This window comes from Siniperca chuatsi, linkage group LG19 (assembly GCF_020085105.1).
Source record: "Siniperca chuatsi isolate FFG_IHB_CAS linkage group LG19, ASM2008510v1, whole genome shotgun sequence".
Lineage (NCBI taxonomy): Eukaryota > Metazoa > Chordata > Actinopteri > Centrarchiformes > Sinipercidae > Siniperca > Siniperca chuatsi.
The window spans coordinates 10,427,734-10,436,997 of record NC_058060.1 but is presented as its reverse complement, the minus strand read 5'-3'; the positions used below and the strand labels follow the sequence as shown (position 1 = coordinate 10,436,997).

Sequence of the window (9,264 nt, the reverse complement as noted above, 5' to 3'; positions counted from 1 at the left end):
GTGGTAGCTGCAGTCTTGAAGTCTTTCTAGTAATTCATCGCTGAAGTCATTTATTGGAATCTACAACGCACTGACCGCCAGCTAACCACCTCTCTTTCCCTATAACAGACGTGTAACTAAACAAGTTAGCTCGTAGGTACGCTTTCATGTACAGTTAGTAATACAGCAATATTGCATGTATGAGGCCCTGCTTTCAAGCCACAGCATCTCCATTATGATTGTATGTAGCTGAAGTCTGTGGTGTAGATGGTGAAGAGGAAGGGAGAGAGGACAGTCCCCTGAGGGCCCCGAGTGCTGAAGACGCACATGCTGTGGTCTGCCAGTCAGGTAGTCAACAATCCAGGACACGAGGGGTGCATCCACCTGCATCGCTGCCAGCTTCTCCCCCAGCAGAGCTGGCCGGATGGTGTTGACAGTTCCGTCTAGCCTGAGAGCCAGTTAAGGGGGGAGTAGGACTCTCCCAGGAAGATAGAGGAAGGGGGAGCAGTGGACTCAGAGGAGTCTGAGGACAGACAGCAGCTGAGTTAGAGGGGGGATGAGGAGGAGCCGGTGTGTCGAATCTGTTAAAGAATAGATTCAGTTCGTTGGCCCTGTCCAAGCTGCCTTCAACTCCTCTGCTGCCAGTCGGTCTGAAGCCAGTGATGCTCTTCATGCCGCTCCAGACCTCTCTCATGTTGTTCTGCTGGTGTTTCCACTCCAGCTTCCTCCTGTACTTTTCCTTGGCCTCCCTGATCTTCACCTTCAGGTCAGCCTGAATTGCCCTCACCTCCTCCCTATTACCATCGGTAAAGGCCCTCCTCTTGGCATTCAGGATGTCGTTGATGGCAATCCCCAGCCCTGAGACATACACCAACCTGACAGTCCTTGTACCGTCATTGACTTATCAAAAAAGATTCAACAGGTGGAATTTGCATGTCTTTCACAGCGATGGTGGTATAGTGGTGAGCATAGCTTCCTTCCAAGCAGTTGACCCGGGTTCGATTCCTGGCCATCGCAGATGTTTCCTTCTGCGGCAATGTATATGTGCTTTTCCTCTTTCATGTCTGAATAGAGCTTGACACACGATCCCAATATGCATCTGAAAGTCATGTCACTCTGATGAGTCCCATGAGCTCTGTTTTGACTGGTGGCGGTCATGGGTAAGAAGTGGTTTGTCTTGGGTGATTATACACTTGTGTTTGGCAGTGTTTTCAATACAAGTACAGTTCCTCTTTCATGTAGGAATACACCTGAAGTCACGTCACTCTGACGACTCCTATTAGCTCCCTTTTGACTGGTGCCGATGGCCGTCATGGCCGGGCCATTCTTCTAGCTGCTTGGTTGTGAGGACTTGCTGCTTCTCTTTATTTGATTTCAACCATTATCAACCAGTAAACCCACTTGGTACTCGATACTTAGTTCATCTTATACTTATACCGACATGATACTTAATTTATTTTCTGACCTGTTTTATAGTGTTTATAGTGTATCATATCGTTTTCTAGTACTTTCTCCTGTGTGCACTGATGTAAAGGCAGGCTACTGTAACAAAGAGTTTCCCTACGGGGATCAATAAAGTATTTCTGATTCTGATTCTGATTTCATTGTAAATTAAATATTTTCAGGTTTTGGACTTTGCATTACACATAACAAGAAATTTGGAGACATCACTCTGGGTTCTTGAAACTTGTGATGAGCATTTTTGCTGGCAGGATTTGGAAAAAAATCCCATCCCACCAAAAAGGGCCAGGTAGAGAGAGGGGACCTAAATTGCTAGCAATTTGAGATAGTGTACAGCTTTTGCATCCTTCAACGGCAATCTGAGGATGCCCCACAGCAGGCTTCTACCAACTGTTACACCCGAGGATGCTCCACAGCTTACTGTTACACCCGAGGATGCTCCACAGTAGGCTGCCACACCTGAGGATGCTGCACATCCGGCTGCTACACCCCAGTATGCTCCACAGCAGGCTGATACACCTGAGGGTGTACTACAACACGTGGGTACACCTTCCGCTGCTACACAGTAGTCTTGTGAGGCCACTGAATTGACAAGGGGCCCTGTCTAGAGGAAAAAGCTTTGGATTTGGTGATGGTGGTATAGTGGTTAGCATAACTACTATCCAAGCAGCAGACCTTGGTTAGAGTCCTGACTATTACAGATGTTTCCTTCTTGGACAAGGCAAGTCACCTTGCCACAGACTGGCCACAAAACTCCTCACCACCATATTGTCCTCTCTAACAAGATAAAACAAGCAGGTGGTGGCATGAGTTTACATGAAAATCAGTATCAGGATTTGTGATTGTGGCCTGTGCAGAGTGAGGTGTTCAGGTGGTAGCAGTGGTGGAAATATCAACTTCACACACATATCAGTTCAATAAGTGAAAATCATACTAAAATAAAATAAAATCAATTCATTGTTTTACTGGGAGCCAGTGAAGATAAGTTAAAATAGGAGTGATGTGTTCAAACCATTTGGTTTTAGTTAGTTTGCAGCATTCTGAATAAGCTGGAGTTTATTTAACACCTGCTTTTTGAGTCCAGCAAAAAGTGAATTACAATAATCGAGTCTACTGGAAATGAAACCCCTCTTTGCCATCACCTTCCATTTTGAATCTAATCTTGGCTCTGTATTATCATCTTTCAAGTGTGGTATTGGTATGTTGGTACATGTTTTCAAAACTCAAAATAAATATCTGTATCTTAATAATCTAAATTGAATAGTAACAATTTCAAAAATTCCTCAGTGAACCAGAGCGCACAATTAATTTCAGTTACAATCAAATACAACAATTCACTTACACAAGGACATTTTCAGAAAAACAAATAAAAGTAATTTAATAAATTTGAATTTCAGTAGATGTCCATCAAAACAGTAGATTTGTCACTTTTTCTTGTCTATTTTCTCCCTAGCGAAACATGAATATATGTGCCAAAGTAGAGCTCATCAACCTTGGCCTCATCATCTCTCCACACCATCTCCACCGTGAAATCACTCCTGGTATATGTCACCAGATCACACCAAGATAAGAACATGAACTGCTTCATAGAATTTGCTCACAGTAAGCCGAGGGCGACGCATGCTAACCCAGAGTGGGCTTTCGGATTGATCCTGCGATCCCTAGACATTTCAGGTGACACTTCCAGACTCAGCATTTGCAGGAGTTTAGCCCAGCTACCAGGAACAAAATGGTATGGTGAAAGTGTGTATTGTGGGACAGGTAATGGGGGAATTTTTTAAGCATTTGAATGGGTAAGTACATCCTTGGGAAGCACAGCTGGACCCTGATAAGACAGTAGTGAACCTTTTGAGACAAATTTTGATGACACCATAGTTACAGCAGACATTCCCTCAAAAATCTTTGCTATTAGTAGTTGTGGTCGAAGGTAAATGAGGGATGTTGTTCTAGCAATCACATCACTCCCAACTGCCAGGCAAAGGTCCTAAAACATGTTAATGTCTCAGTATATTTTTGTTGTCACCTTATGTGAAGATGTATTTTTATTCGTATTTGGAGATTAAAATGACCTCCGTATGCTTTGTATAGACTGCACGCAGTTCCTACCAGAGGCTTTAGGCTTTTAGGTGATGCTCGGACAAAACATTTTGCACTAGACTGTAATCTGTTTTGCAACTGTCATGCACTTTTAAATGAATTTCGTTGGAGGTAGAGATGGCTGGAGGCTGACAAGAATATAAGAAATATGTTTTCTGTTTTAATATCACTACCAAAGTTTTTCTTAGCAGCGGAGGAATTCAAGTGAAAAAAGAATTACACTGAAAATATTTTTACATGAAAATGAAAATATTCTCAATAATTCATGTCGACCTTGACAAAATGAACAGTTAAACTTGTATGTTTGTTTGTAATATGTCAATAGGAAGAAGAGCTGGAGCGACTAAAGAAAGAGCTGAATGATGCAAATTTTCCCGTTGCTCAGTCAAAAAGTTTATCGGGGAGCTCTTCAAGATTTTAAGCGAGGCTGTTATGCACAGGTGTATCTCGAGACTTTTAAACAACCGTGATGAGGAGTCTCTGGAGTGCCTGTGCGAGCTCTTCTGCATTAAGGTCTTTACACACCGGGGGCATGATGAATAAACGGCACGAAAAGTACTAGCCTGCGAATATTTTGCATCCAAACTATTCATATCGGCAGCGATCCGAATTTGCGACAGTTGCGACACTTGTTCAATAAAAGATTCGCACCAGCTCGTACTAAAACTCACTTGGAGTTGGAGCTGTTCCAGTAGACAGCATGTCTGTCAAATATGATCTTCACCTCTGCCCACACAGACACTCAGGACAGGATGGTCAGCAGCACCACCTCCATCACATACTTCTGCCCGAGCTGTCACAACAGGAGGAATCTCTCTCTCTCTCAGTGGGATCAGGCTTTCACTGCGTTGCTGCTGCAGAAATCCTCTCTAGATCAAAACAGTTAAAAAACTGTCTGCGCTTCATGAGAAGTGACATCTGTTCCGCCGCATTGTCATTGGTTGATGCCTTTATATAACGTGCGAAAACTCAGTTCAGAAGTTAAGACTGCACCATGTAATCTGGAAACTCCTGTCTGTATCTATACCGTAGGTAGCCACTTTAGTTTATCTGCTTTTTTATTTGCTGTAAGAGCTTTATACTCTAGCTACCTACACTGAAAGAAGGGGAGATGGTGGATTGTTCAATATGCAGTGTATACTACACAATTCATTTATATTTCTTTTCCAAACATACTACGTATTTAAATCTTGTAGAATTCTTTAATCTTGAGGGCTGTAAAATCTACTATGAAAGAAATTGTGTTTTGTTCAAAATGGAAACCCAGACTCCTGGGAACAGGAGCCAAGAACAACAACAGCCAAAAACCATTACGCACTAATTTTCTCTCTCATGTCACAGGGTCATGGACTTCCAGTGCTTTTTACACAGTTAAAGTAATTAAAACTTGTCAAATCAAAGTATCAGTCAAAGTTAGAGATGGTCTCTTAAGATACATTATTTTTACTAAGCTGTTGTCCAGTTTATCTGCCAGTAGACGTAGACAGACGTAGACTCAATGTGCTTCATAAAAGCAAAACATACAAGATAACAATATATACAATAAGGAGGTATTACATATATGGAAACATATAAGATGAGATAAGATAAAATGGTATTACAATAAATATGGAACAGCATAAGTAGGTGTTATCATTATTATTAAAAAAGGAATAATAATGATAAAGAAATACTGATTCTATGATCAAAATTTACCCGTTAACCACAGAATTTTAAGCTGTTAACCACACACTTCTAACTGCAAGCTTGCAAAAAATATATATGTTTTTAGTCTGCTTTTAAAAGAAGATACTATTGTAGCAGACTTAGTTCATGTGGTAGAGAATTCCAGAGAGTAGGACCGTAATGACTGAAGGCACCATAAGCTGATTTAAAATTTATTCTAGGTATAGTGAGGAAAGCGTTACATGATGATCTAAGGGATCTGACCAGTGTGTATTCAGTGAGCATTTCAGCAACGCAGGAAGGAGCTAAGCCATTCACAGCTTTAAAAACAATAAGAAGTAAGCAACTTGAGGTAGTTAATGTTAATGCAAATGTTAGCTAACGTACCATTCACTAGCCACACTAACATTAGCCCTCAAATAGCTTTTAAAACCACATCGGTTAACGATGATGTATGCGATTCTAATCTAATACATGTCTTTTTGTCAAATTCAGCGAATATCTCCGGTGTTTGTACACAGCCCTGGCTCTGTAAATGGAAAACAAACAAAGTGGCTCGGACTGAGCCATTCCAACTATGAGTTGTATGTCAGGTAACGTTAAATTATTTTCCCACGGACATTCAGCTTACTTTCTAGTTTGCCAAGATATGCTGTTGTTGTGATGTTAGCTATAGTAGCAGGAGAGTTGTGAGTATTACTGTCTGGTGCTGGGTTGCTGGCTCTGGGAAACTGTCTCATCCTCTCTGGCTAACGTTTTCTCTCCAGAGGGACGGGGGTTAGCGTTGTTCACTTACACAAGCTTTTACAAGTTAGGAAAAATAGAGGCAAACAGCTCAGTCAGTCACAATGAATTGGAGATGTGTGAGGAAAAATTTGTTTAATTTTAGGTGACAGCAGAGGAGAGCAAAAGTTAAAATTATACAACTTTTTCAAATGTTAACAGTTAATATTATAATATTTTAATATCATAATATATATTTTTAATAGATATCTGGTGTTCCTCCGACCTTTCAAAGCAAAGCATTCATTGACTTATGCTTTGCTTTGAGTGATGCTTCAAAGTCTTCATGGTAGTGGTGCATAGTATTCATATTAAATCATTTGATTTAATTTTTGACTGCATTTTGACGTGGTTAAATAATCATTGGGTTGGGCTAGATACATTGGTGGGAAATACCTTGATTTCTCTAAAGCTTCGCAGTTGGGGAAAATATTTTAATATTTTAGATAATTGAAATAGGATGGAGTTAAATAGATAGGACTTAAAATAGGATGTTGCAGCAGCAAAACAAATAATTCAAAGGGGTAAATGATATTTAAAACAAGCATAATCATAACATAAACTAATAAAGAAAAGAAAATATTAAAATAATAAAGACTATACATTGCAATTCATACAGGTATAGCCTGGAACAACAAAGAAACAGAAAAATTATTTATAGTTTTTTAAAATCACTCTGCGCCGAGAAACAATAAAAATGCCAACGCGCAGTGGACAGGCAATGGTTCGCGTTACTTAGTTAAACAAACCAGACCTAGGTTGCATCTGATGACAATTATGAACATGCTCTCCCACGCATGAATCACCACAGCAAGAATAGACAGTATTGTGTTTAATAGACACAGAAAAAGACACAGAAATTGTTATGCACGAAGAAACATGCACGTTGACAAGTGCTTTACTATTAGCCTATTATTTATTTCAGGAAACTAAATATACAGGAAAATATAATTGTATACAGAAAAAAAACAGTGGCACCAAAAATGACGATATTTCTCAATAAGGCTTTCTAGGGAGCTTGTAAGCTCGCTTTTCCATTTTAATATGGTCATAGAACACCCATATAAGTATATGAAAATGAAAATTGGATTATTTTATTTTCATTTTTACTCAAATAACACCTACATGAGGAAAATGAAAATGCTATTGTGAAATTACATTTTCATGTTCAAGTTTACATTATTATTTGAATACAGTCCGTTAAAGCTTCATAGACCACACTGTACCAGTAGGCGATTTGTAAATTTTTTTTTAAGTTTTTACACCCCCCCCATTTCCGAAAGTAGCCTATTTTTTGCCCCTTGAACTGATTTTGGTCTGTTTTATTAAACTCTGAAATAATGTATAATTATTACATTATATTGTGCAATAAACTACGAAAAAAAACTTTCAGCACAAATATTTATTTTATTTGAAAACTAACAAGTTAGATCGGCCAAACAAAAAGGTTATGAGCATTTTCCTTTACAAAATGCTCTGAGTTTGACCTTGGTGGAGGAACTTTGCGGCTGTTGGCTCGTCTTCAGTGTTGCCAACTTGGCGACTTTGTCACTAGATTTTGTGACTTTACAGACCCTCTTTGCGACTTTATTTCTAAAAAGCAACTAGCGAGAAATTTAGCGACTTATTCAGATGATCAGGGAAAAGGCGAGAAATATATTTAAATATATTATATTGTAATTCATTCCCATGCATGCTGCAGCTCTTCTGCCAACAGTGTTTCTCTTCCTCTCCTCTTGCGTTGTGCGCAAGTAGTCAGTGGGGCAACTTCACTCTTTTCTCTCCAAATCTACACTATGTCCCTGTTGTGAGTTTGTGATTATTTAGCCAAGATTTCTCTATCTACGTTTTATGTCTTAAATTAAGGTGATCTCTCCCTCACTGCACTAAACTGTATGCAAATGAATGCATGATGATGTCATCAACATACAAATGAATAGTGATGACATCATCTGGCGACTTTTAGTGAGTTTTGGAGCTTGTGCTAGCTACTTTCATTGTAAAATAGATGGCAAACCTGCTCGTCTTACCCTTTGTTAATGATTTCTTGTGATCATCATTCATATTCAAATATTTCCCAAGACTGGTCGGATGCTTCAGCTTGCTGTGTCGTTTCAAAAATCTGTGACCCATCAGATTCAGTGACCCAAACCCATGCTGTGTGCCTTAAAACAGTGCGTGAGCACTGTTAACTCTCGTGGGACTTAAGCTGCCTTTACATGATAAGAAATTTTCTCTTTACTCACCGCGAGGTAGGACACAGCGCATAGTGCAGACACAGAGGCAAAGCACAGCAAAAGTATACATCATCAAAAAGTGTGCTAAACTATATGTGGAATGTTTTTAAATGTTGTTTTATAGTTTAGGGAACTGTGAAACACAGAGTATGAGTTTTTCTTCTATCACACTCTAACTCCCCTGCTTGCATGTGTCACTTCTTGCTAAGTTGCATACAGCTGTTGTGGTTGTGCTTTAAAAGGTAACCATGATCAACTTTGAGTGCAGTGCTCGGTGGCAATTTCACCCCGCCAAGGGTCACGCTTCCACCTAGTTGGGCAATATGAAGCGCCACAATGAGACAAAGCACAGAGCATCTTTTGAGCAGGCAACAAGGGGGGCGGATTTTAGTCATTTTGCTAACAAGGGGGATGGCATCCCCTCTTATCCCCCCTCAAATCACCTACTGACGGTAACCATTCTACCAAAGAAATATTCCCAAAGAATCAGTCCATCGCCTTAACCACTCGGCCACAAAAACCTCCTGTACTTTGGACTTCCCGCCACAGATCAGAACTTTAGATGACATTTAGATGAAAGTAAAAACATTTTCAACTCCCCAATAACAAAACCAGTGAATGGCTCCAATTTTATTTGACAGTAAGAATTAACGAAAAATAAAGAAAAGGTAGTCTCAATACTATCTGTTGTCTGGGGAAATCTGATGGTTAACTTCCATAGCTGCTGAACCAAAGGACATACCATGCTTTGGTCAAACAGGGTTTAGAATTTGTTAACACTATTTATAATTTTTGTCGGCAGCTGGATTCGAAATCTGCGTGGGGAGACAACAATGGTTTCTAATTCCATCACTTTAACCACTCATCCACAGCAAGTTGATAAGCATGTAGCTGATGTCATCAGAGACAGTACAAATGTCATTTTAATGATCTACCGGCTCATTAACAGACCACATGTGAACAGGTCACTGACTTACCACAGTTTGGTCTCATACAGAGCTCATCTTCAACAGAAATATCAGGGATTGATCCTGTGACATCA

At 39.8% G+C, this 9,264-nt stretch overlaps 1 non-coding gene across 1 annotated transcript; it reads left to right on the top strand.

The window, feature by feature from the left end:
• The first annotated feature begins 924 nt into the window (after positions 1-924).
• On the top strand, positions 925-996 carry trnag-ucc. Its single transcript has one exon. It is a non-coding gene; the product is annotated as a tRNA-Gly (tRNA).
• The last annotated feature ends 8,268 nt before the right edge of the window (positions 997-9,264 follow it).